General features: G+C 34.4%; 1 protein-coding gene across 6 annotated transcripts in view; it reads right to left on the bottom strand.

The window, feature by feature from the left end:
- LOC143254405 (protein FAM13A-like) overlaps positions 1-2,315 on the bottom strand; it is a 69,533-nt gene extending 67,218 nt beyond the window's left edge. For all 6 annotated transcript variants that reach the window (XM_076509520.1, XM_076509519.1, XM_076509525.1 and 3 more), the window contains exon 1: positions 2,180-2,315. The gene's annotated coding sequence lies outside the window, so the exon portion shown is untranslated. The remainder of the gene's footprint in view (positions 1-2,179) is intronic.
- Between the last annotated feature and the right edge of the window lie 24,820 nt (positions 2,316-27,135).

Here is a 27,135-nt window from a genome sequence, read left to right as displayed (position 1 = left end):
TAATTTAGCAATCACTCATTAAAAGCCAAGATACAGGTTGCCCTGACAAAGAAACAAAAAAGGCCCTATAAAAAACCTCATAATTAACAGAGAAAGGTAACAATATCCTACAACCATAATAAGAATTAACTTTCAATGTTAACTTTCCAAACACTTTTCTAAATAGCTTAAAATTAACATAAAATTATAATACCTTTGTACCATTAGAAGTTTCTTTTTAGGTAGCTTAATAGAACTAATCAGAATGTCCCTCACTTCATTATCATTTTCCACAAACAGATCAGCCATATAACATTACTTTCTCAAGATATATTTAAGTTTAGAGAAGTCAGGCTACTTATTTTAAGTTTAGAGGACATAAGCTCTTACAATGACATTAGAGGCTATTATAGTTGATAGCCTGCCTGGTGAAATACTTTAGATTATGTCTCAATTCATTTCTAAAGTGACAGAAAAACAAACAAAAAAAAGAAATGTTCTAATCATTGATTTACAAGGCAGGATTTCCTGTTTAAAAACTTTCAACTGCATATATTACCTCCCATTTTCAAACTAAGCAAGAAATAGTTATTTTGATAAGCAGAAGGCTTGTTGAAAAAGTGATATTTACAGCTGTTAGGTATAAGTTGGATCATTAGATAGAAAAAATGATGGATGGATAAAAAGGAAGAATATTGTTAGAAAAATCATTCAATCAAATTAGATTATTGTTACAAGTGAGGTACTTCAGGGTTCAGTGTAGAGCCTTTGATTTTATTGATTTACGTTCTTAATACACATGAAGGAATGGACAATAAGTGACTTAAGTTTGGTGATGACATTAAGACTGCTTGATGTGAGAAGGATGCTGCTGTTTTATAACAAGATAATGATGGATTAAGAAAATAAACATTAGATTACTTTTAGTCATAATAAATGTAAAGTGATGCATAATCTGAATTATGACAACAGCTTTGATAGAAATAACTTTTACTTTCAGTACTAGGTGAGAAAATGATCACTCTCTTAAGCAATCCAAGCAGTGTACTGTAGCTAATGATTAGAAAAATATGAATTTAGGTTGAATTTATTGTAATACTGTATGCAAGTCTAAAAAAGTTATAATGTCATTGTACAAGTTAATGGTTTGGCTTCATTTCAAGTACCGTGTCAGAAATGGACTTCTTATCTCAAGAACAACATTGGATTGTTAGAAAGGGTTCAGAGAAAAGTTTTTGCTAAGATTAACTTGCATAGAATATCATACAAGGATAAATTAGGATCACTGAAATGGTTTTATCTTGAAGTTAGGAAGGAAACTGATTGAAGTGTTTAAGAAATTTAAGGGTATTGATAATGACAGTATTAATGTTGTTGTTTTTTTTCACATTAATGGTGAAAATGATAGGACAAGAATACTCAAATATAAATTTTCAGGTTAAAGGTCATCTTCACTTCAGCTAAGAAAACTATTTTTCCAGGGTTAAAGGGTTACCTTCAAATATGGTGGATGCATAAGGGAGTCAAAGATATAATTTAACAAGTATTTATACGATATAAACTGGCTTTGAGGATATATTTTTAAATGTGTTTAGATTAGAGTCTGATACAGCCTTGATGGACTAACAGGCTTCTTGTCCTTGAAATGTTATAATACAAATAACAAGCCTCTTACTATTAATCTATGAGCAATTACGCTTAACTTGTTAATGTTAGCCTAACTATTGCAATTTGCATCATTAATTGAATATTCATCATATAGAACCTCTCCAATTAGTTATAAATGTGTATTTACGTTAACATATATCAGGCTTTCGTGGGTATATCTTTTATATTTAAACTCAGAAATAGACATCAAAATATTTTTACGAGTAGTAGTAGTAGTAATGTTAAATCCGAAAGCAGTAGTGCTAACACTACACGTATCATCACATTACTTTAAATTCATAAGCTTAATACTCCGCCTACTTCAGTATCACTGTAATTTATATCATAATAACTGTAAATTCGAATATCTTATCCTTATTTTTAGCCAACGTACCCAAGCGTAACTAAACAACGTCAGTGGTCAAAATCATATTTGATTACGACTATGGGATGAACACTTAGGATTTTTACACATTGCACACACAGGCTCTAAAGTTACGTGTTTAAAAATATAATAATAAATCTTCTTAGATACTGTAAGAATTTAACTTACGTTTCACTTTTCTTTACTAGCTTCCGAGTTAAGGCCTACTAAAAATTATTTTAATCCTAATTTCGTATATACCGTGCTCTCGGTCGGAAGTCAAGCACTGGATTCATTGCGCATGCGTCACGTCTGTAGCGGCAAGATGTATGTACACGAAAATCAATAGTCACGTAATATTGTAAACTATATATTAAGAGAACAGATTAAGCTAACCTGAAATAATCTGGTCATTCTTTAATTAAACATTCATTTGTGATGAAAAACGAGTTAAAATAAAAATGAATAATATCTCTAACATCCATAAATATAAAGAACAAAATGTTGAAAACAGCATGTTTATCTTTTATGTTAATAATAATTGCAAAAGGAAAAATAAGTAAGCATTTGAAATTATTACAGAGTAATATTGCATAATCTTTTTTACCCTAGCACCAAAACATTTCTTATGCGACAGAAAACAATTCGTCTCACCCGTCCAGTTTATATTTAAGACAATTTTGCTGTGTATAGAGGGGATGGCGACAGAGGTAAAACATATAATAGAGTCAAATATAACATAAATACAAAATTAGATTAATAGACAGCATTAGCTTGGTGTGTTAATACGTATTTCAAACACTTCGCTTGCTGACATAGGCCCTGTATTTCCATCACCTGAGCACTTCGAAGGATTAGACATTAAAAAGAGATTTTTTAAAATTTATCTCAGCACAGAAATGTTTGCACATTAATCTCAAATGTATAATTTTTAAAACGTATTACAGTTCATTCAAGAAACAATAATAATTTAACATCTGATGAACAACAAAGGAATTCTTAGTTCGTAGTGGCTGTCCCATTGATTTCATGAAACATCCATCTGTCTATTTACAACCCTAATTCCTCCAGCCCTCTCTTGAGCTCTCCTCATCCACAACTTCTGGAAGCAAACCATTCCTAAGGCTGAGTAGTCTATTTGGACAACAAAATATCCTAATTTATAAACAATGTTTACCGTGCCAAATATTCTAGTGTTCTCACCCTTATTATTACACTTTAAAATATATGATGAATCGATACTATCTACTGTCTTGATAAGTTTGGACATATCAATCAGATTTTACTTAACTTTTCTTCTCAGGACAAACTTATTTTAAGGATCTTAACGTATCCTCAAATGACAGTTTCTCCGTTACAGGATTCATCATAATAGCTTTCCTTTGAATTCTTTCCAATAACTCAACGTCCTTCTTGAGGACAAGGAGCTCTAGACTGAACAGAATACTCTAAACAAGGCTACAGAAAAAAACGACAATTTCGTTCGACTCACATTCCTCCAGAATCAGCCAAATCTTATTTGCTTTCCCACTGGCAACAACATACTGCTTGGAAGGATTACTGATCAACCAAAACACAGATATTTTAATTCTAAAACATTAATGAGTTGATTTCCATCAAAATGTCTATTATAGTTTAAAATTAAGGAAATCCACATCTAGTACCGTGCATATAGTAAAATTTACAACGCTAGAAAGCGGGTTTCGAAATCCGTGGTGGGCAGAGCACAGAGAGCTCATCGTGCAGCTTCGTGCTTAATTACAAACAAGCCAGCAAAAACCCTTTCAATATGTTTATGTGCATCAAAAAAGTAAGAATCCCAGCACTGAAATCTGGGGCATACCAATTGCAATTCCTATCCAGTTTGACTGACCGCTATTTAGTACAACCCTTTGCTTTCTTTTCTCCACCAACCCTTAATCCACTGAACGAATTTATCCCCAACACTCACAGGGATATTTTTCGAATTAGTCTTTCATGCGTCATTTTGTCTAAAGCCTTCCTTATTAACATAAGTCGTTATATCTTTGAATGAGGTCAAAAAATTCGTGAGACAAGCTTTTTACTCGTGTCCTGCCCCCCCCCCAGTGGCTCAGCGGTATGTCTGTGAACTTACAACGCTAAAAACCGGGTTTCGATACCTGTGGTGGGCAGAGCACAGATAGCCCGTGTAGCTTTGTGCTTAATTCAAAACAACAACAAGTACTCGTGTCCAGCCGTAGTGTTTGTCTAATTAGACTATGAACTTTATATGTAGCTTTGTAAATCATCCAAATCTTTTATCATCACAGAAAAAAAAAAACTAAATAACCTACTGTAACCTACACGATACTTGTTACCTTCCTTAAAAATAGTTGTAACATTAAACAGCCTCTAGTCTCTCGGACATTTCCACAATTCAGACTCACAAAAAATAACAACAGATGTTTCTTGTGCAATTCTTAACCTCTCTCAGTACCATTGGAAAAGTATTATGTGGCTTATGAGCCTTACTGTTTTTTCAGCTATCTGCTTTTCCTTTGACAGTTTCACAGCTAACATTAAGAGTATGCACCACAACCAAATTTCCTGCTAGTAATTTCTCGGTATCATGCAGTCACATTTTTTTCAGTGGAAACTGAGAAAATCTTTGTTTTCATCCTAGATGGGACTTCTGTTATAATAACTTGCTAACATCGCAGGAGACCTATTCAATGAAACGAGCATGATTTTTAATTTTATATTAAACATGGATTACCTGTTTATAAATTGAAATTATATTTAATACAAGCTATAAAGATAAATGCAGAACAATTTGAAATGTATGCTCTATTTACACTAAAAATTTTGATATTATCGATATAAAACTATTTGTTGCTAATGTTAACAATACCGTATTTTAAAGTGTATTCAATTAATAGAAGTATTTTTCTAGAGAATAAGATGATAATATGGGACTTTACCTTCCTTTTCTTATGATTGTTGGCATCGACATTCAACTGAAATGAATAGAGTGTATTTAAAAACAAAACTGTATTGAACAAGTAAAGTATGGCGCGAATTAGAATAAGGTTATTATCAAGTTCAAAAACACAGTAAAAGATCATTAATGTGTTGAACCAAACAGATGAACTCGTTGGTTCTTTAAGCCTTTAAATTATACAGCTCTGATTTCCAAAGACAGATTTTTACCGTGACAAGAAATTAATATTAGAAATATCCCGGCATGGCCAGGTGGTTAAGGCATGCGACTCGTAATCCGAGGGTCACAGGTTCAGATCTCCGTCAAACCAAACATGCTCGCCCTTTCAGCCATGGTGGGGGAGTTATAATGTGACGGTCAATCCCACTATTCGTTGGTCAAAAGAGCAGCCCAGGAGTTGGCGGTGGGTGGTGATGACTAACTGCCTTCCCTCTAGTCTTACACTGCTAAATTAGGGACGGCTAGCACAGATAGCCCTCGTCTAGCTTTGCGCGAAATTCATAAACAAAACAAACAACACTAGAAACAGCAATAAATGACATTTCAGCAAATGTAACAATTTATTAACCACAAATATTAAAAGTGAAGGTCTCATAACAGCTTTGTGTCACTGAATAAAGGCCCAGATAAATCTACCCTTAACCACCTTACCTATCTCCTAACCAACTGTTCACTTAACAAAACATAAAATGATCATCAGTAGTTGTAAGTCCTTCTTCTATTAAGAGTTAATTTCCCTCGATGAACACTACATATGACTTTGTTATAATAAAACACACACACATATACCTTCTTCTAATTTATATGTATACATAATATTTCAAAACCAGATATACAATATATATAGATATATTTACTTGTTTACATTTATATCTGGGTGTTTGTGCACTCTAGTTGCAATTGTCACACTCAGATTTTCAAAGTAATCATCGATGTTATTATAATCAAGAACCCGAATGTTGAAGCTTTCTGCAAGTGATAACACTCGGTAAACTTAAATATATTAATTTTGTTCCTTTAGTCTCATATTTTGTGTGATACAAGTCGAAAGCTTGACAGTTCCCATGGCAACACATTTATGACGTACGACTTCCTTCGTGCTTATTACCTATGTGCGTGTGGCAACTATCTCATATGGATAGACATTTAAACATGAGTATTGAGGCAAGTAATTATCGAATGATAAACAAATAAACTTCATGCTATCAATAACTAAGATACATCGTTTTAGTTTTTTCTTGTAGAGAAAATTCTGCAAGGACATAAGATTCGTTAACTTGTTTTTGTCAGTAAAACAACTACAGTGTGATAATTTTACAACGCCTCGTTCTGATTTTACAAATTTGACTGTAACTCAAACTTTGACGTTCGAGTCCTACTAGCCTAATAGATTTGCAGGAAATAAGATAGAAAATCATGAAAAAAGAGAGATTTAAAAATCTAGGATTCTAATATTAATTTCACAATGTAGATGCAAATATTAAATGATTCCCAGAAGTGTAAATCTCAGGTTTCGCTGTTTAGCAGCAAGAACCAGAAATAAATATACATTTTTGAAAGACTGCATTGTGTGTGTAGTTTGGTTGTTAAGCACATAGCCACACAGTGGTTTATCTGTGCCCATAACGATCGAATCCCAAGCTTGCTGAGTTACCGCTGACCCATCGGGTGCAATGTTGTTTGTGTTTTAAGCAATAAGTTTCTATACCATACTATACTGTGTTATTCTTATGCGATCCTAGAATTTGATATCTATGGAAGGCGTAAGGTTAAAGCAAACATTTAGTTTAGTCCTAATAGTTTAATTTCGCTGTCATTTAATATTCACACGAATAAACATCGAGATTTGATATTTGGGAGCTTATACAGTCTATTTCAGTTTGGGCCCCGTATGGTCAGGTGGTTAAGGCACTCGACTCGTAATTTGAGGATCGCGGGTTTGAATCCTCGTCACACCAAACAAGATCGCCTTTTCAGCCGCGGAGGCGTTATAATGTGACGGTCAATCCCAATATTCGTTGGCAAAACTGTATCCCAAGAGTTGTTGGTGTGTGGTGATGACTAGCTGCCTTCCCTCTAGTCTTACACTGCTAAATTACGGACGACTAGCGAAGATAGCCCTCGTGTAGTTTTGCGCGAAATTCAAAACAGACCAAACTCTATCAGTTTAATTATTGAAAAATAGAAACACTAGAAACAGTTTGAATAAACAAAAAACTATTTTGAGTACATCACGAAGTCCACTGACTTCCTGTCAATAATTTTCAGTGCAGCAACAAACTGTACACTCATTGACAAACTTATATATGTCAATAAAAACACGTCTTATAAAACGTTAAAACTGCTTGACAATTTTTAGGAAACAAATAATATTTATTTCCAAATTTAATCAGTATTTCTATAAAAGAGTAAATCTGCTAGTGACTCAGGGGTAAGTATGAGGGTTTTCACCACTAAAAATCAGGTTTTGATACTCATGACGGGTAAAGCACCTTGTGTAGCTTTGGGCTTAACAACGAAAGAAACATTATGAAATTAAAAGAGCGATCGCTTATGGTTTTGGATACTTCTCTTCATTTAAAACTGTGGGTTAATATAATTTCCTCTCGTCTATCACTAAAATAAATAATTCTTCAGCAAATAAAATTGAAGTCAATAAAAGATAATTAAAATATTTTAAACCTTTTAGTTGAAATTAAATAAAAGTTTAAGTAAGTCTTCAATCGGAAACTTATCAACACAAAAAGAGATTGTTCTTTTGAATAACGTGTGGAGATACAAGCAGGATGAACTAATAGCGAGTAATTCCTGATGTGTTCTCAGCAGGCATTTCAAGGCAGAACTAAGGCGTCGCGTACAATTCTCCACGAGCAAATATTTCTTGGCATAAAGCCAAATCAATATCTCCACAGCTAAAACAGCGTTTTCCATTTTTTATTTTACTTCTTCGACACTTGTATTATTTTAACTTCGCGAGAGACATGTGCAAGGTTCTTTTTCACTTCGAATAACGTTCTTAAACAAAATTAAACGCTTTATATTACATCGTCTACGACCATTATCATGAGATTTGAAGTGTGAGTTTGTTTGTTTTTTGATTTTCGCACAAAACTACTCGAGGGCTATCTGTGCGAGCCGTCCCTAATTTAGCAGTGTAAGACTAGAGGGAATGCAGCTAGTCATCACCACCCACCGCCAACTCTTGGGCTACTCTTTTACCAACGAAAAGTGGGATTGACAGTCACATTATAACTCCCCCACGGCTGAAAGGGCGAGCATGTTTGACGCGACCGGGATGCGAACCTGCGACCCTCAGATTACGAGTAACACGCTTGGCCATGCCGGGCCTTGAAGTATGAGAACGAATCTCATACTACTAAATAGTAACAATTTATACAAACATTTTTATATCAAACATATGGTAACAATGTTCAAGCCCTTATTCAGTTTCAAAAGTATATTCTTAATTGACCAATGGTTATTTTAACGGAAGGATAACGACTGAACCGCAGAAGTTTAGATTTTGTTTTGCAGTTTCGAATGGAAAGCCTCCAATATCCTGGGATAAGAAAGATTATTTTGTTGCCCTCCCATTATTTTTCGCAAAATCGCAATTATACAATAATTTTCTTATTTCACGTCCCTTCTCTATCACCTAACCAATAAATATCAAATAGTACCTTCACCATTAATTATACGAGAACTGTAACAATTTCGATCTTATAAGGATTACAGTTATCTGGGGCCCCAAGTGGCTCAGTGGTATGTCTGCGGACTTACAATGCTTAAAACCGGGTTTCGATACCCGTGGAGGGCAAAGCACAGATAGCCCATTGTGTAGCTTTATGCTTAATTCAAAACAACAGCTACAGTGATCTGGTATCCTAACCTGAAACTTCTCTGTTTAATGACAATATCAGTCATTTCTTTGAAATCAATTTATCTCAACTGTTTCTGCTTGATGAACATAATGTCCAGTCCTCGCAGGATTCTTTGTACTATCAGACTTTTATATGAAATTCTTTACTATTTTGAACTTTCGAAAATATATATTCTGCTCGTTTAGCTGTCACTGAGGTGTCATGAAGGTGTGTCTACCTCTCGGAAATTCGATGACCTCGACGCCAATTAAATATTCGCAGATAAAAATTATATATATATATTTGAACCTTAATAAATGCTTCATTATTAATTCAAAGCGTGTGTAAGCTAGTGATTAAAATAATCCTTTAAAAGAGCCAGCTTTTGTTTTCACTTTCAATATATACTAAGTAAGGATTAAACTCCTGTCTTCAAAACCAATTTTTCTATAGAATTGTCGGTAATGTTGAAAAAAGGTTAGTATAGCTATTCATCGATTTTGTAACTGTGTATAACGTGCTATATTGTTTTAATGACCGATTTTGTATTTTTATTTCTGTAAACAATGTTCGTGGGAATTCAGTATGGGATGTTTTTAACAGTTATTAGGTACGAATTAACCTGAAACCAGTTCAAATAAAATAACTGAAAGCTTGCTCAATAAACACTAAACATGGAGTTAAAAACATGATTAAAATGTAATTTTTATTATTGTTGAACCTTAATTTGTTGTCTTTTGTAGTTACGTTTTCCTCTTTTTAAGGAGAAATCAGCAACATTTATTGGTGGACCACTCCCTCGGGGCCCAGTGTGTCAAGAACTTCTGGGGAGCAGCTTTCCGGCTTCCTCAAATCTATTTATCTGATTTACTTGCCAGTAACTTAGAAAATCTATCGTATCGTAAAGTATTAAACCTGATAAGAATGGTTTTCACAGTAAAAACACAAGAAAAAACTTTAGAAATTAGCACAAATGTACACACTAATCACTTATGCTCTTCCAACTTTTACCCTATTTTACTGCTATTGTTAATCTTGCTAGCAGTATCTATGTATGTAACCAAAACTCCTGCGCTGTCTATTGAAACACACCACAAACAAATATCACTAAACAAATCAACTTTGTGTATTCAAGTTTCAGACAATTAGAAAAATAATTATGGTATGTGCAACAACCATTTCTTTATAATATAACACAGTTTTATCAAGAACCATTTCTTTATAATATAACACAGTTTTATCAAGAACCATTTCTTTATAATATAACACAGTTTTATCAAGAACCATTTCTTTATAATATAACACAGTTTTATCAACAACCATTTCTTTATAATATAACACAGTTTTATCAACAACCATTTTTTATAATATAACAAGTTTTATCAACCCATTTCTTTATAATATAACACAGTTTTATCAAGAACCATTTCTTTATAATATAACACAGTTTTATCAACAACCATTTCTTTATAATATAACACAGTTTTATCAAGAACCATTTCTTTATAATATAACACAGTTTTATCAAGAACCATTTCTTTATAATATAACACAGTTTTATCAAGAACCATTTCTTTATAATATAACACAGTTTTATCAAGAACCATTTCTTTATAATATAACACAGTTTTATCAAGAACCATTTCTTTATAATATAACACAGTTTTATCAACAACCATTTCTTTATAATATAACACAGTTTTATCAAGAACCATTTCTTTATAATATAACACAGTTTTATCAAGAACCATTTCTTTATAATATAACACAGTTTTATCAACAACCATTTCTTTATAATATAACACAGTTTTATCAACAATCATTTCTTTATAATATAACACAGTTTTATCAAGAAGCATTTCTTTATAATATAACAGTTTTATCAACAACCATTTCTTTATAATATAACACAGTTTTATCAAGAAGCATTTCTTTATAATATAACACAGTTTTATCAACAACCATTTCTTTATAATATAACACAGTTTTATCAACAACCATTTCTTTATAATATAACACAGTTTTATCGAAAATTACTTCCCCCCACAATAAGAACATGACTTTCACTTGGACTGTATGTTAGAGTTTAATTATATCTTTATTGGTGTAATTTTTAAATGTAATACTGAGAAACTGGAGTTTTTAAGAACTATATATTTTTTTCAATTAACGGTACACTTTTAATATATATAAACAATATACTTTAACACCACGATAAGTATTTACTAACAACTGCCCCTAGGTTGGCGTTAAAGCTAGCGTAAGTTATGACTGTATTTAAAATCAGCGTAACTGAAGTAACATGAAAGTTACAAAGAGGGCCAATTCATAGTAACCAAAAATTTAAGATATTTTCGAGTTAATTAATTCAAATAAACTTTTTATTAGAATGTGATAAAAATAATCCAGAATTAACGATTGAAACTACATCCTCGTCATAGGTAGTGTTTTATTAACATAAGGTCCGAAGCACACGTTTTTGTAAAGTCATAAAAAATATCTATAATAGATTCCAACTTTTTAAAGTTTTAAATTACAGGTGTTTAAGGCATGAAGGTCTCCCGGTTTGCAAGTGTTGTAAGCTTTATAATTTTTAGTTCCACAAAGCTTAGAAATTATTGTCAAGAGATTTGGACTCGTACTTATAACTAGACATCTCCACAAAGAAAATGAATTGCCTGGTTTTCTCTTATGGTCGAGAACGGTAAGACTGAAAGCACATAAAACTAAAATAATTCAACATTTTATTATAAAACTAAATCTAATATCTCTCTTCTCTATGGTTTGTAAAATATTTGTTTATATCCTTTGGAAGCATTGTTGTTACTTCTTTTTACGATACATATTTGAATATCTCAACACTGAAAGTGATTGGTTAAGATTTCATGTTTTGAATATTTCAACACTGAAAGTGATTGGTTAAGATTTCATTAACACATTTACAGCTTTCTCTTCTAAACGAGTGATTCTTACATGAAGTAAATCAGAGTGAAAAGTAGTACTTGTCTCATTAGGCCATATCAATCATTTCACAGTGTGCGTGTTTTACTGCTTAGAACACTTAACTATTCAGTAACGACTCCAGGATCCGGAAAGTGAGCGGGAAGTGATGGAAGACAGATGAACTGGGAAAGAAGGCCTTTCCTTGGGATAAGTGAAAGGAAATATACGGAAGATAAATTAGGAAACTATGAGGATTAATCAGAAATTTAATAATATTTGTCCTTGTCTAAGGTCGCCTCATGGTTGATAATAATGTCTCCTGGAAAATCTAGCCTTTCTAATTCGTTGTGTGAAAGCTTTAAAAGAGGCGGTCGCCACTTTAACCATTCCTTATACTGACTGAAGAGATGTGTAAAAAAGAAAACTGCTTTTTATACGGGAGATTATGGGGTAGAAACGAGGGGAGGGGGGGGTGTTTAACGTCAGAGTCTGAATTTCAGTTATGCCCTCGTCAGTTGTCTTCTGTGAGCCAGCACGCTGCAAAGTTAACAGAAATATATGTATGTTGCATAGTTATAACAATAAGGAATATTTTTATATTGTATCATTTAGAACTATATCAACAAACGGTAGATGATATAACCATCAATATACGATTTTCAAGAAGTAACAAAAACATACGTCTACTTGTTTTTGTTTTGGCTAATATTTTCACGATAAACCACATTCGTATCATTTAGTTTAATTAATTAGTTAATACTTTCGCAATAGCTTCGGTATAATATAGACGAGTTTAACATATAAAATGTTTATTTGAAGACAAATAAACTGAAAGATAGCTTGATAGAAGTGCCACTCTTCAGGGCGTGATAGATAAGTCGTATTAATACACATAAAGATGATTTATTGTATATATAAATAATATCAGAGTTCAAAAACAGTACGTATTCCAAATAGAAAACCATAAATTACATAATCACTTTACACATAAGTTTTATCGAGTACTGTGCTTAACCGTGTTTGATGGATCGTTGAGATTAAAAGCCAAGATCAATAATTTTGTATTTGTTTCGCACTTGACGTGCGTCTAACAATTTAGTCTTGCCTGGCAACCAATTAATTTCATCGTAATATGGCGAAGAATACGTTGCTTTATTTAAAAAAAATTACAAGCGTTATAAAATAGAAATTTTATTCCCGTTGGTATAAACTGTTTCCGCTGTACTTTAATAACTCTTTAATCATAACTTCGTGCAGTGTATTTTATAAATCTTTAAGTTAACGTAACGACATCTCTATTACGATGTGTTCTTAAATGATAACAAATGCAGTTACAGCCTAATAGTACATTTAAAATTTAATATCGTTATTGTTAACGTCAAAGACTCGCCTGGTTGAGTTTAAGTCATTTCCGTAAAAGTTGTGATTGGAATATTAAAAATTATTTGTTTGTTTTTTAACTTCGCGCAAAGGTATAGGAGACTATGCGAGCTAGCCATCCCTAATTTAGCAGTGTAAGACAGGAGGGAAAGTAGCTAGTCATCACCACCCACCGTCAACTTTTGAGATACTCTTTTATCAACCGTCACATTATAGCGCCCCCACGTCTGAAAGGACGAGCATGTTTTGTGCGATGGGGATTCAAACCCGCGACCCTCAGATTACGAGTCGAACTCCTTAACCCACGTGGCCATGCCGGGCAAGGTGGTGATGTCTAGCTGCCTGCTCTTGTCTTACACTGCTAATTTAGGAACGGCTAGCGCAGATAGCCCTCGTGTAGCTTTGCGCGAAATTCAAACACAAACAAAAAACGAAACCTATTACACTTATTATCAAGTATGTGTATTCTACCCACTAACCCCTTACATCTCCCATGTTCATATTTCCTTCTCACGAACATTTATTTAGGTCAGTATTTCAAACAGTTTATTAAGCCTTCTATAAAATACTTCTCAACTTTCACGCTAAACTAAACGGAAACGTGTCGTTACAACGACATAGAAAAAATATTGATACTGTATTCGTTAATTGTATTACTTCTTTTATCAAGTCGGTTGGGCGTGGCTTAGCAGTTGACGTATTTGGATGTGGAACTGAGGGTTCATGGCTCGTACGACGTTTCAGAAGGAAAAAAAAGCGCACTCAGGATTTTGGAGGCGTGGGTACGCCATACTAAAGATGACTAAATCTTACTATTCGATAGTAGTGATCCAAGAGTTGGCGGTGAGCACTGTCAACGTTTTGCTTTCTTTCGTCTCTTCAAAATTAAGGTCGGCTTGCCCTTGTACAACTTTGCGCAAATATCCATGACAAGCAAACAAGATTGGATTCTGCCTCCAGATTTGTTTTTTGTTTTTTTTAATTTCGCGCAAAGCTACTCGAGGGCTATCTGCCCTAGCCGTCCCTAATTTAGCAGTGGAAGACTACAGGGAAGGCAGCTAGTCATCACCACCTACCGCTAACTCTTGGGCCACCCATTTACCAATGCATAGTGGGATTGACCGTCACGTTATAACCTCCCACGGGTGGGAGGGCGAACATGTTTGGTGCGACCGGGATTCGAACCCGCGACCCTCGGATTACGAGTCGAACGCCTTAACACGCTTGGCCATGCCGGACCCTGCCTCCAGCTTTATGCGTTTGATACAGGGTATTGCACAATCAGATTCGCTATGGCTGACATAGAAATACATTACCCATTGTAGTCAGTGCGTAAAAAAAACATTTCATCCATCCACATTTTAATTGAGCAGTTTAACCTTTGTTGATGTCAATAATTAAGTAGGTGTTGTTAATATTGCATTTTTATTTGTTGAAAAATATACTGAACGAAAGCTTCCTGGTTAATGGCCTACGAGAGACAAAAGGTGAATGTGAAAAGTTAATATTTATATATTTGTATGACCAATTAAGAGATATAGGGAGAACTGTTTATATTCTTACGTGACATTTATCACGAATATTTCACCTATTGATCCCACGGCTTTGTCGCGCAATCTCTGCGGACTTACATGCTGTACACTGGGTTTCGATACCTGCGGTGGGCAAAGTCTAGATAGCCTCTTGTGTTGCTTTGTGTTTAACTACAAACAAACAAATCTACGACTTCGTTAGCTTTCCTTGTAAGCTTCTCAACTTTTATTTCTCCAAAGTGTAAGTGTCTATTGCTTGTGGTTTGTTTGTTTAAGACACTGTTTCAACACACAGATTATGTTTCTTTCTTGTGGTTTGTTTGTTTAAGATTCTGTTTCAACACACAGATTATGTTTCTTGCTTGTTGTTTGTTTGTTTAAGACACTGTTTCAACACACAGATTATGTTTCTTTCTTGTGGTGTTTGTTTGTTTAAGACACTGTTTCAACACACAGATTATGTTTCTTTCTTGTGGTTTGTTTGTTTAAGATTCTGTTTCAACACACAGATTATGTTTCTTTCTTGTGGTTTGTTTGTTTAAGAGTCTGTTTCAACACACAGATTATGTTTCTTGCTTGTGGTTTGTTTGTTTAAGACACTGTTTCAACACACAGATTATGTTTCTTGCTTGTTGTTTGTTTGTTTAAGACACTGTTTCAACACACAGATTATGTTTCTTTCTTGTTGTTTGTTTGTTTAAGACACTGTTTCAACACACAGATTATGTTTCTTTCTTGTGGTTTGTTTGTTTAAGATTCTGTTTCAACACACAGATTATGTTTCTTTCTTGTGGTTTGTTTGTTTAAGATTATGTTTCTTTCTTGTGGTTTGTTTGTTTAAGATTCTGTTTCAACACACAGATTATGTTTTTCTTGTGGTTTGTTTGTTTAATTTGTTTGTTTGTTTCTTGCTTGTGGTTTGTTTGTTTAAGGTATGTTTCAGCACACAGTTTATGTTTCTTGCTTGTGGTTTGTTTATGGCACTGTTTCAATACGCATATAATGTTTCTCGCTTGTTGTTTCTTTGTTTAAGGCACTGTTTCAAGAAGCAGGTTATGTTTCTTACTTCTTGTTTGTTTGTTTAAGGTGGTATTTCAACATGCAGTTTACGTTTGATCGTAGTTTGTATTTTAAAGGTTTAAATACGCTACCTCTTTTAAAAACTGAAAATACGCACTTTTCAAAATAGAAATAATATTAATCATTAGTAATTATTTTGAGAAAGTGGAAATTGACTTAAGTGAGACCTGTATTCTGTACTTAAATGAAGCTATAAAGCATTTTTAAAAATTTTGTACAATAAACAGAAACACGGAGAAATCCCGATAATCATCAGTGTTCATTTATTTAAAAACATTGCAGCAGAAACTAGGCAGGAAATAAACAGCATGCTCATCATAAACAGATTTGATTAGCATTAAAGGCCAGCTTCCATTTTTTTCCAGCAGGTGGCGTACTTATTCTTTTGTCAGTCTTTCTTTTTGTTTTAAAGCTTCTTGCAATAATCTTAAAAGTCTGTAATAGACATCTCAACCAAAAATGCAGAACAAACATTATTTTAAAATGTATTTTTACTCACTTTTCAAACCAAAATGACACAACAAACTACAAAATATACTTATCATATTTTCTAGAGTCGAGAGTGATATCCTCTGTTTTATTGAGGAAAGTAAACTTTGATATTATTCGATATAGACAGTCATGTGATAGAAATGAATGTGTAGAACCACTACACATATACCCATGCGATCCATAGTAAAAAGTTTATGATTGGTTTGTTTTGAATTTCGCGTAAAGCTACACGAGGGCTATCTGTGCTTGCCGTTCCTAATTTAGCAGTGTAAGACTAGAGGGAAGACAGCTAGTCATCACCACCCACCGCCAACTCTTAGGTTACTCTTTTACCAACGAATAGTGGGGTTGACAGTCACATTATAAGGCTTTCACGGCTGAAAAGGCGAGCATGTTTAATGTGACAGGGATTCGAACCCGCGACCCTCGGATTACGAGTCGAGTGCCTTAACCACCTGGCCATGCTGGGTCCCTTCACAAAGAGAGTAAACTTGAGTAAATTTTTAATATCTAATTATTGATTTAATAACAGGAACGAGACTATTACCTACCTCTGTACTTTATAAAATATTTGTTTATTCAATGAAAACCTTCAGTTAGTGTATTTAAAAACATAGAAAGGCCTTTTAGTTAATATCCGTCACTGTTGACCTATGATGAAAGATGATGCAGATGGAAACTGTTGTTTTCAGATTTCATGAAACTTGTTACCCAATACAAACAATATGTTTCTTTTCTACAACCTTTTCAATAATTTTGACAGAAATATAGAAGATACGTGAAATTTTCGTCCAATCGATGTTCTGAAAGAAAAATAGTGAAGATAATCTAATTTTCTGAAGTGTGATACATTCATTTGTTTAACATACATTACGTAGTGGGGTTCCTCAGCATCCCAGCGATACAATTTACAGTTTATAAAGTTAAAGTTCAAAGTTCGATCCCTACTGCGGATACTTCACAGATAGCCTATTATATAGCTTTGCACTGAAATAAATAAACAATAACATATGCGGAATTGAGTTAGTATCAATTGTTCTTATTGTCAACCTTCAATTTCTCGGGTAGTTGTTCTTAGTTTAAAATTCCAAGAATGAATGGCCATGTAACAGTGCCCATCGGTGGCTAAGAGGTAAGTCCGTGCACCTTAGCGCCAAGAAATCGAATTTCGTTATCCATGATGGGCGGAACAGAGATAACTATTTAACAGTTGCAATTTATGGTTATTAATAATATTGCTGTATCAAAATATGTAATGAGAGATATCCCATTAACAAATATGTTTAACCATTGTCAATGTGACAATAGGCTCCAGACATTGTTTGGTAGTTACTGTGGCTGTGGTTTTAGGATGGCTCACTGGTCCGAGTCTTTCTGCTATGTGGGAAGTCTTGGACACAGTTCTAGGTGGCTTGAAAGTTTCCACTTTGGCAGCATGGCGAAATATGTTTTGGCCTGTTTTAATCATAATCTAATTATTACTCTGTGGCAGTATGTTTCCACACCTTATTCTCCTTCATCATTTACTCAGTAACTTAGACATCTGGAGTGGACACTACTAGAGGGCGAAAATGAGGCACTCGAACAGTAAAAAGCCTGATCTCCATTGAAGAAGTCTGAACAAGTTGGAATATTAGGAGTGGCCAGTTCATCCTTTATTATGTCATGATTTAAAACTTTAGTACAAATTGGTGCCTAACGAAATCCACGTTCCAACCAAACACTGAGGTTTCCTAAAACTGTAAATCTTGTAGAGAAATGTAAATCTTTCCCACATTTATAATCTGAAATAATAAAGCGATTATAACAGATCTGTATACTGTAGAAAAACGAAATATTGTCACTCACACGTGCACTGACATGTAAAGATTGAGTCCTGATCTCCCTATAGGATAAGGATCTGGTTTTAAAGTAAAATAAGAAACAAAACTCAATGTTGTACTCCACCTGAGAAATACAAGACACTATAGTCCGGAAAAAAGATAGTTACAGCCATGTTTCTAGCAGCTTACGGTTGAATAATGATAACAGAATTCCTATTTACTTGATTCTAGGCCTGGCGTGGCCAGGTTGTTAGGGCTCTCGACTCGTAATATGAGGATCGTGGGTTCGATTCGACCGTCGCACCAAAAATGGTGCCATTTCAGTTGTAGTGGTGTCATAATGTTGCGATTAATTCTACTATTCGTTTGTAAAAGAGTAACGCAATCTTACACTATTAAATTAGGGACGGCTAGCGGAGATAACCCTTGTGTAAATTTGCGCGAAATTGAAAAGAAACAAAACTTATACGTATTCTAATAGAGAAAAATTTAGATAAGAGAGCATCAAAATAATAAAACTCGTAATATGTATTTCTTTAATAAATCTTTGAAGGGCATAACACATGGCATGGCCAAGCGTGTTAAGGCGTGCGACTCGTAATCTGAGGGTCGCGAGTTCGCATCCCCGTCGCGCCAAACATGCTCGCCCTCCCAGCCGTGGGGGCGTTATAATGTGATGGTCAATCCCACTATTCGTTGGTAAAAGAGTAGCCCAAGAGTTGGCGGTGGGTGGTGATGACTAGCTGCCTTCCCTCTAGTCTTATATCGCCAGTCTTACGGCTAACACAGATAGCCCTCGAGTAGCGTTGTGCGAAATTCCAAAACAAACAAACAATAAATCGGAGAATCATCCGAGATAAACTATAATGCTTAGCATAATATGCAGCTAATTCTTGTAAGCACCATGTTAATAAGCCTTAAATTATCACTGATAGATAGTTCTATTGTTACTGGGTTTAAACCACTGGTGGAATTTCATGACAGTGGCTTTCAAACTCCGGAATTGACCAGATTTCAAGTACTTCATGACATGCAGTGTTGATTGACCTTGACTAAGCAGTAGATTCTACATTTTTTTTATTCTTGGGTTCAGAATTTCCATTCAGTTGTCTCACAAAAGAAAAACAACAACTAAGGAAATGTTTTAAGGGTAACAGTTACAAAAACGTCGACTTTCTGCACTGGATAACTTATCCATGGTGATGGTAACACGTTTACCGAAACTATTACACCGTATATTACATTATATGAAATTATACTGATTATTTTCCAAAAACGTCGTTTTCAAAATTGTTTACTCATAATATACCAGCACAACGTGCTTTAAAAAGAATTGTAACCTGTTTTCTCTTGCTACTTTATTATTATTTTAGTATTACGATTATTCATGTCATTTTACGTTAAAGAATATATCACCAGTGTCAATATAAGCACTAGCTTTTTTTGTACTTGGAAATTGTATATTCAGTCAAATGTCAAATTCCGTGTCGTACTTGGTTGCGTGATGACATGACTCCTTGGCGTTGCTTAAACACGACATTGTAGTTGGTGCCTATTGTGACTAAACATAAGAATGTTTCTCGTTTAACCAAGAGCATGATGTGAATTATCATACTGTGAGTCATGTAGGGTTAGGTAAGCAAATGTTGTCTAACCAAAGTAGCTCATTTTTAGCCACTCTTGAGGAGTATTCTAGTATGGTGATTTGGAAGTGCTGGATGTCAAACCTGGTGACACTCCGTACAGATTGCATTAGGAGGTTTCAGTGTCACTATGGTTGGTAATTACATAAGTTTGGATGATCTTTTTGAGATTGGCTAACACTCCAACCACTCTTGATACATCAGGTTATAGATCAGCGACTTATGGTTGTGTACTGTGTGAAGCTGTGAGCGCGTGCCAAAAGCGAAAGTGCCGGAAAACACTTGGTATTCAGTAGAGAACTTCTCCAAGAGCACATTTATTTCACCGCCAATGTGTTCAGTCCTCTTCGTTTTACTTATACATATTTCTGGATGCAAAAGCATTTCTTGGATAATTTGTCACTCGGAATATAAAAAAAAAAATTGTAGCAATTATTCGTTTGTTTGTTTGAGGTTAAGTACAAAGTTACAAAAAGGGTTTTCTGTGCTTTGCCCACCACGGATATCGAAACCCTGTTTCTGAGGTTGTAAGTCCACAGACTTGTAGGAACTAAAAACACAAATCGACTACTCTTTTTGCAATAAGTAAACTCCGGTCAATAGCTGGAAAATTTATTTAATCAAGGTATGGTGTGGTATTTAGAGAATAAACCGAGCGCAGAATTATTTCACTTTTGCCAAAATTAGAGATTCGAAGACTTATTATATGGAAGGATAGGATAGGTTTAAAAATTTGTTGTAGTTGGGATGATAGAGACAAGACATGGTGCGAAGCGAAATATAAATGAGCGTGTATTTTCTCAGAGAGATCTTACCTTCTAGTGGAAGGACAATATAAAATACTAAGGTTAAATGTCAAATATATGAACAAAATAAACTGTTTTAAATAAAGAGAGCAAATTAAAGACTAAATGGAACTAAACAACACACAAACACCAAGTTTTGGTGGCAACAACAAGGAGACTTAACAGCGACCTCTGGCTCTCTCTACATAACAAATTAATGTTTCAAAACACAAAATCTGTATTCACAACTCATTTTTTAAATAGATGAACCACAAGAAAGTTGCATCATAAGAATACGAAATATATTTTATTTACCCAACCCTTTTAAAATAATCATATATATATAAGGGAAGAGCACAACAAAACTAACCAGTGAAACAGTAGATAGTTTCCATGATCAGGCCCTGCTACAGAAAGTATGACATAACCTCGATCCAATTTAAGATCTCCAAATCAGAACTGATAAAAACATTTAGAAATTCTGTAGGTGCCAAATATACATCTAGAAAAGTGAGATATGTGGTATTTACATACCAAAAGTGTTCACAGTGAGAATTTGAAGGGTTGTTTCTTTCAACATCGTGGTTGTGAAGGTTATTCGCTACAAGCACTCTTGTACAGTTTGAAGACACTTTTTAATCTAGTTATCCAGTTAATAATTTTCTCATTCTGCAGAAAATACTGTTATTAATTACTCAGTTTAAACAATGCATTTTGTACGTCAAGAGTGAACAACATCATCATGTTCTGAGTAAAGCGTAATGTGCTTATAAACACTTAAATTGTAGTTGTTCTTAGTAAAAATTATATTATCAAGTAATAACATCAACGCATCATGTTTGATTGTTTGTGTGTTCTTTTTTAATTTCACGCAAAGCTACAAGAAGGCTATCTGCGATAGCCATCCCTTATTTAGCAGTGTAAAACTAGAGGGAAGGCAGTTAGTCATTACCATTCACCGCCAACTCTTGGGCTACTCTTTTACCAACGAATAATGGGATTGACTGTTACATTATAACGCCTCCACGGCTGGAAGGGCGATCATATTTGGTTTGACGGGGATTCGAACCTGCGACCTTCAGAGTACGAGTCGAGCGTCTCAAACCCCTGGCCATGCCGAGCCAACGCACCATGCTGGTTCCCCAAAAATACAACTGTAATACTGATGTATGAGAGAGATAATACGAAGAGAGGAACTGGTATCTGCTTCAACACACTGGTCACGTTTTGTTTTTCAGAACTAGAAATGGGAGGTTATATTTTCTCGATAGAAAGAAATGTAATAATTATAATAAACCTGAATGCAATAATGATGGTTTGTGACTATTTTATCAGTTGAATCTTCTGTTTATAAATAAAGAATAATTTCATAATTTATCACAGTATGTATGACACTTACTCTTTAAGACTTGACAGGTATGATTTGATATGAAATAAAATACGTCGTTACATTCTCCAGACGTTCGAGGAAGAAACTTATGTCAGTTTTACAGATGAAAATCTTTTTTAGTTATGTTGTGGCACATGGATGGTCTTAGTGCTTCAAGAAGATCCATATTCCTTTGTTTTCCTATGTAACACAATAATAACACAATGTAATACAATAATAACACTATGTAACACAATGATAACACTATGTAACACAAATTTTGTTCCTGTATAGTATGTGTTGTTTCTTAATTGCTTATGTTGTAAAAGTACAGAAAATGACCATTATTCCCTTTAAACTTTGCTTTTGTGACCTGGAAAATGAAGTTTAGAAATTAACCTATTTTCTGTATAAAACGGGCAAATATGCAAATTTTCATTTACATAAGGTCTGAATAAAACAACATATGAATCAAGATTTACATGTATTTAAACTAAAGTTATAAAAAATGTTTAGAAGTGAGTAGTTTTTCGAGATTTGCGACTGAAATGTAAATCACTTTCACGTATCAGCTCCCAAATATAGTCTCCCATCACGTTTTCGTTGTACGCTCCCAGGTCACAAAAGCAAAGTTTGAAGAGAAACATAGGTCTTTTCCATTTACTTTAGACATAAACAATTGGGAAATAACACTTTCTGTCCAGGAACAAAGAAAAAGTAAAAAAAAAAAATTGTTACGTAGTGTAATGAGCGTAGGGAAAAATGATCTTTCTAACAACTTGCTCAGTGGTGGGACCCGGCCTGGCCAGATGGGTTAAGGCGTTCGACTCGTAATCTGAGGGTCGTGGGCTCGAATCCCTGTCACACCAAACATGCTCGCCCTTTCAGCCATGGGGGGCGTTACAATATGACGGTTAATCCCACTATTCGTTAGTACAATAGTATCTCAAGAGTTGGCGGTGCGTGGTGATGACCAGCTGCCTTCCCTCTAGTCTTACACTGCTAAATTAGGGACAGCTAGCACAGATAGCCCTTGAGTAGCTATGCGCGAAATTCAAAAGCAAACAAACAATCAATGCTCAGTAGTGTAGCTTTTGTGCTTAAGTGTGGGAGATTTTAGTGAGATGGATAAACAGGCAACACTTTTTTGGAGAGTTAATGGAGAGAGCACTCAAAAATAAAGATGTTTGGAAAGAGAGGAAGAGAGAGATAATTCATATTTTTACCCGCAGTTGAGTGGACGTTAGACAAACAACAAATCATCAATATAGAAACAAGTACATCTAAATAACCTTATGTTAAATAAACATTGTTATTGCAATAACAAATTGAAAAAAAAAAAACCCAGCAACAACAATCTATAATTTGTTTCGAATTTCGCACAAAGCTACTCGAGGGCTATCTGCGCTAGCCGTCCCTAATTTAGCAGTGTAAGACTAGAGGGAAGGCAGCTGGTCATCACCGCCCACCGTCAACTGTTGGGCCACTCTTTTACCAACGAATAGTAAGATTGATCGTTACGTTATAACGCCCCCCACTGTTGAAAGGGCGAGCATGTTTGGTGCGACCGGGATTCGAGCCCGCGACCCTCGGAGTCGAGTGCCTTAACCACCAGACGATTTATAAAAATAATGAAGCGATATCATTTGGGAAACATACTATATGTTTCTACATAACGTTAATATTTTATTCAAATAATTCCAGCATTCTGTCGAATCATGTAATATGTTTTTCTTCCAAACGAAATAACTCTATCATGCCTATAAATTGTAGTTTACTATTTTATTAGCACATTGAGTTTACATACTGGAATATGGTTATCGGAAACTTTAAATGTACACTTTAATTTTAAAATAATGTATTAGTTAATCTTAATAGCCGTGTAGTTTAGATTGAAGTAAGTTACTAAATAGTTAATATTAGTTTCTTGTAAGTTACTAAACAGTTAAAATTGGTTTCTTGTAAGTTACTAAATAGTTAAAATTGGTTTCTTGTAAGTTACTAAATAGTTAGAATTGGTTTCTTGTAAGTTACTAAATAGTTAAAATTGGTTTCTTGTAAGTTACTAAATAGTTAAAATTGGTTTCTTGCGAGGGTACAAAGTGGTTAAAATCAGTTTCGTGTTAGGGTACCAAGTAGTTAAAATCAGTTTTGTTGACCAAGTAGTTAACATAAATTACGTAGTTAAAATCATTTTGTTGAGAGGGTACAAATAAATAAATCTTTTGTTAAACTCAAATTGATCTTAGAACCAGAATTCCTCCACATTCACACTAATAATAGTTGTAAGAGTTTCATCATTAACAGAAGTTTGTCTGGAGATTTAAGGCCGCTTTATGAGTAATTTTCACACAAATCTATTTTTCAAGACTGATAGACATATTTTAGCATATAATTACTAAAATACATTCAAATGAAACTGATAAATAAACCTACTTTAATACACGCCATTACTGATCTAAGTACAGGGTTTTTCGTCTCCTGGTTGCTCTACGAAGAGTCTGAAGGCTTATGTCACAAAAATCTATTTTCAATACCAGTGTCGAGCAGAACACCAATAGTCCATTGTGTAGTTCTGTGCATAGCAACAAAACTACCGTTTTTTTCATAGTCATTACTGTAGGCTTATATTTATGATAAAATTCTGATATTCATATAAAATAAAACTAAGTAATTAATTAAGATACTTTATTTATCATAGTAACTTAATGTTTTGAAGAGGAAGTGTGCATATCTTAACTTGATGTTATCGTTTATCATCGGAAAAACGAGAAAGCATTGTACTCAAAACACCTAAACAGAGCAAGCGACTGCTCTTTATCTATTCTATGGTAGAGATCTGGATTTAGGAGCAGAAAAGAGAGTTCGAATCTATACGGTACCACAAAACAGTCCAGTAATTTAAGCTGCGGATGCGTTATAAGAGTGACAATATATTTCTTAGCATAACTGATGGGTGGCTGGCTGTTTTACATTTGGTCATCTGTTCGGAAAGCAGGAGTATCAGTAGCAACTGAACCATAAATGCATTATGTAAACAGTTTACCTATTCTCGTCGTTTTATCTCGCAACATTTGGAAATAACTTTTACTTTTGTTTACTGCAAACTAGCAGTAAACTATTAACAACGCTAGATCAGTTTCTAGCTTTCTCTAAGCGTATTTCAACGTATAAACAGACATAAAATTATCCTATATATATGTGTGTGTATACATATATATATATATCGCTTTGTTTCCTTTTGATAAATCTTGGATCACTAATCCGAAAACAAGATAACCTTCCAATTATGAAATCACTCAAGGTTATTTTTGTAACTGATTAACCCATTCCTGATGTTTACCAAAAAGCATAAGGAGATTAAATTATTTGCTCCTTTGTCAATATGTCAGGTTTCCAAGATCACTGTATTAACTGAATATTTTGAGACAGAAAATGTTTTTAAGCCTTCACGATTATTTTACTCTGACAGTTTTTGAGTCTAAAAGTTATCACTTTGCCCTAGTTAACTTTAAGCATAACATTTTTAATTTGTTCGTCACTCGCATTCTCCAAAATCTAAACAACCGAAGACTGAGTACAATTAACTTTTCTTTCTTTAAATCGAGAATAACAAAGTCCGTACTTAAAAAAACAAAAAACCCTCAAAGGACAAGGTTTTATTTTCTCGTACAATGCTTAACTAAACAAACAACTACAAAAAAAAAAAAAAGGCTTAGCGTAAGATAAACATCTCTTGCTAGGGTCTAAATCTGACTAAACCTTTTCAATTTTCACTCACATTTTGACGCTAAATTCACTCAAGATTCGAAAAGTTACAGAAGCTGTAAGGATGTCTTTCAATCGAAATAGTTTTTAAATATCATTTAAACTGATGTACATGTAATAAAATTCAGAATCCTTATCCGAATATACAGTACTTGACTAGAGAGATATTCTAAACTTGTTATTGAAAGGTGAAAATCGTGAACATATTAATCATCAGAGTGTTATCTAGGGCGAGGGACACCATCATAAATTATATTAAGTGTGTGTGTTTTATTATAGCAAAGCCACATTAGGTTATCTGCTGAGTCCACCAAGGGGAATCGAACCCCTGATGCTAGCGTTGTAAATCCGTAGACTTACTGATGTACCACCAAGGGACGCATTAACTGAGAATAACAAAAAGAGCCAAGCATATTATTGAGTCGTCACAAACCAACACTACTTTCAAATCAATATTTCTATATTAGATTTTTAATTCATGTTCCATAACTACGGGACCCGGCATGACCAGGTGGTTAAGGCCCTCACACCAAACATGTTCGCCCTTTCAGCCTTTGGGCGTTATAAAGTTACAGTCAATCCCATTATTCATAGGTAAAAGAGTAGCCCATGAGTTGGCGGTGGGTGATGATGACTAGTTGCCTTCCCTCTAGTCTTACATGGTTAAATTAGGGACGGCTAGCGCTGATAGTTCTCGTGTAGCTTTGCACGAAATTCAAAAACAAACCAAACTACATATTTTCCCAATATTTTGGCAGCCGCGTATCTGAAAGTATTCAAAATAAAATTCACAGAGGGCAAATCCAGACTCCTAATATTCATTTTTTTGCTGCTTTATAACTCACTTGACCGGTATGGATAGATGGTTACGGCGCTCGATTCTTAATCTGAGGGTCGCGGGTTCGAATCACCGTCGCAATAAACATGCTTGCTCTTTTACCTGTGGGGGCGTTATAATGATACAATCAATCCCATTATTCGCTAACCCAAGAGTTGGCGGTGGGTGGTGAAGATTAACTGCCTTCCCTCTAGTCCAAGACTGCTAAATTAGGAGGGCTAGCCCAGATAGCCCTCGTGTAGCTTTGCGCAAAATAAAAAACAACAACAAAAAAAACCAACTCACTTAACATACTTGTGATTCAGTAACTCAAGTAAATCTGGTGGTGCTATAAATACTCAAGTGAAACAATGAGTAGTGGACTACGTTAGAAAAGCAAATCGAACATTTAACAAAAATATCTTCCAATAATCTTTTTACACACTTAACTAATTTTACTCAATAATCGAAATAACTCTGAGTCTGTTTATTCACTTTTACTGATTTTGTTTTGTTTCCAAACCGTTTTTTCCCTCTAGCTTCGTGAAATAGTTACACAGTGAAGATCTTCCAAGGTTAAATTTGCTTTTTTTTAACTAGTTAGGCCCGTTGACTTGGCAAACTGTATCATTCTGAATCATTGTAGTGGAATTTGTAGTTTCTGAAGTACATGTATCCATGTCATTCGAGC

Source organism: Tachypleus tridentatus, chromosome 6 (genome assembly GCF_004210375.1).
Source record: "Tachypleus tridentatus isolate NWPU-2018 chromosome 6, ASM421037v1, whole genome shotgun sequence".
NCBI classification, from domain to species: domain Eukaryota; kingdom Metazoa; phylum Arthropoda; class Merostomata; order Xiphosura; family Limulidae; genus Tachypleus; species Tachypleus tridentatus.
Note: the sequence above shows the minus strand (reverse complement) of the source record. Positions and strands in the feature narration are given on the sequence as shown.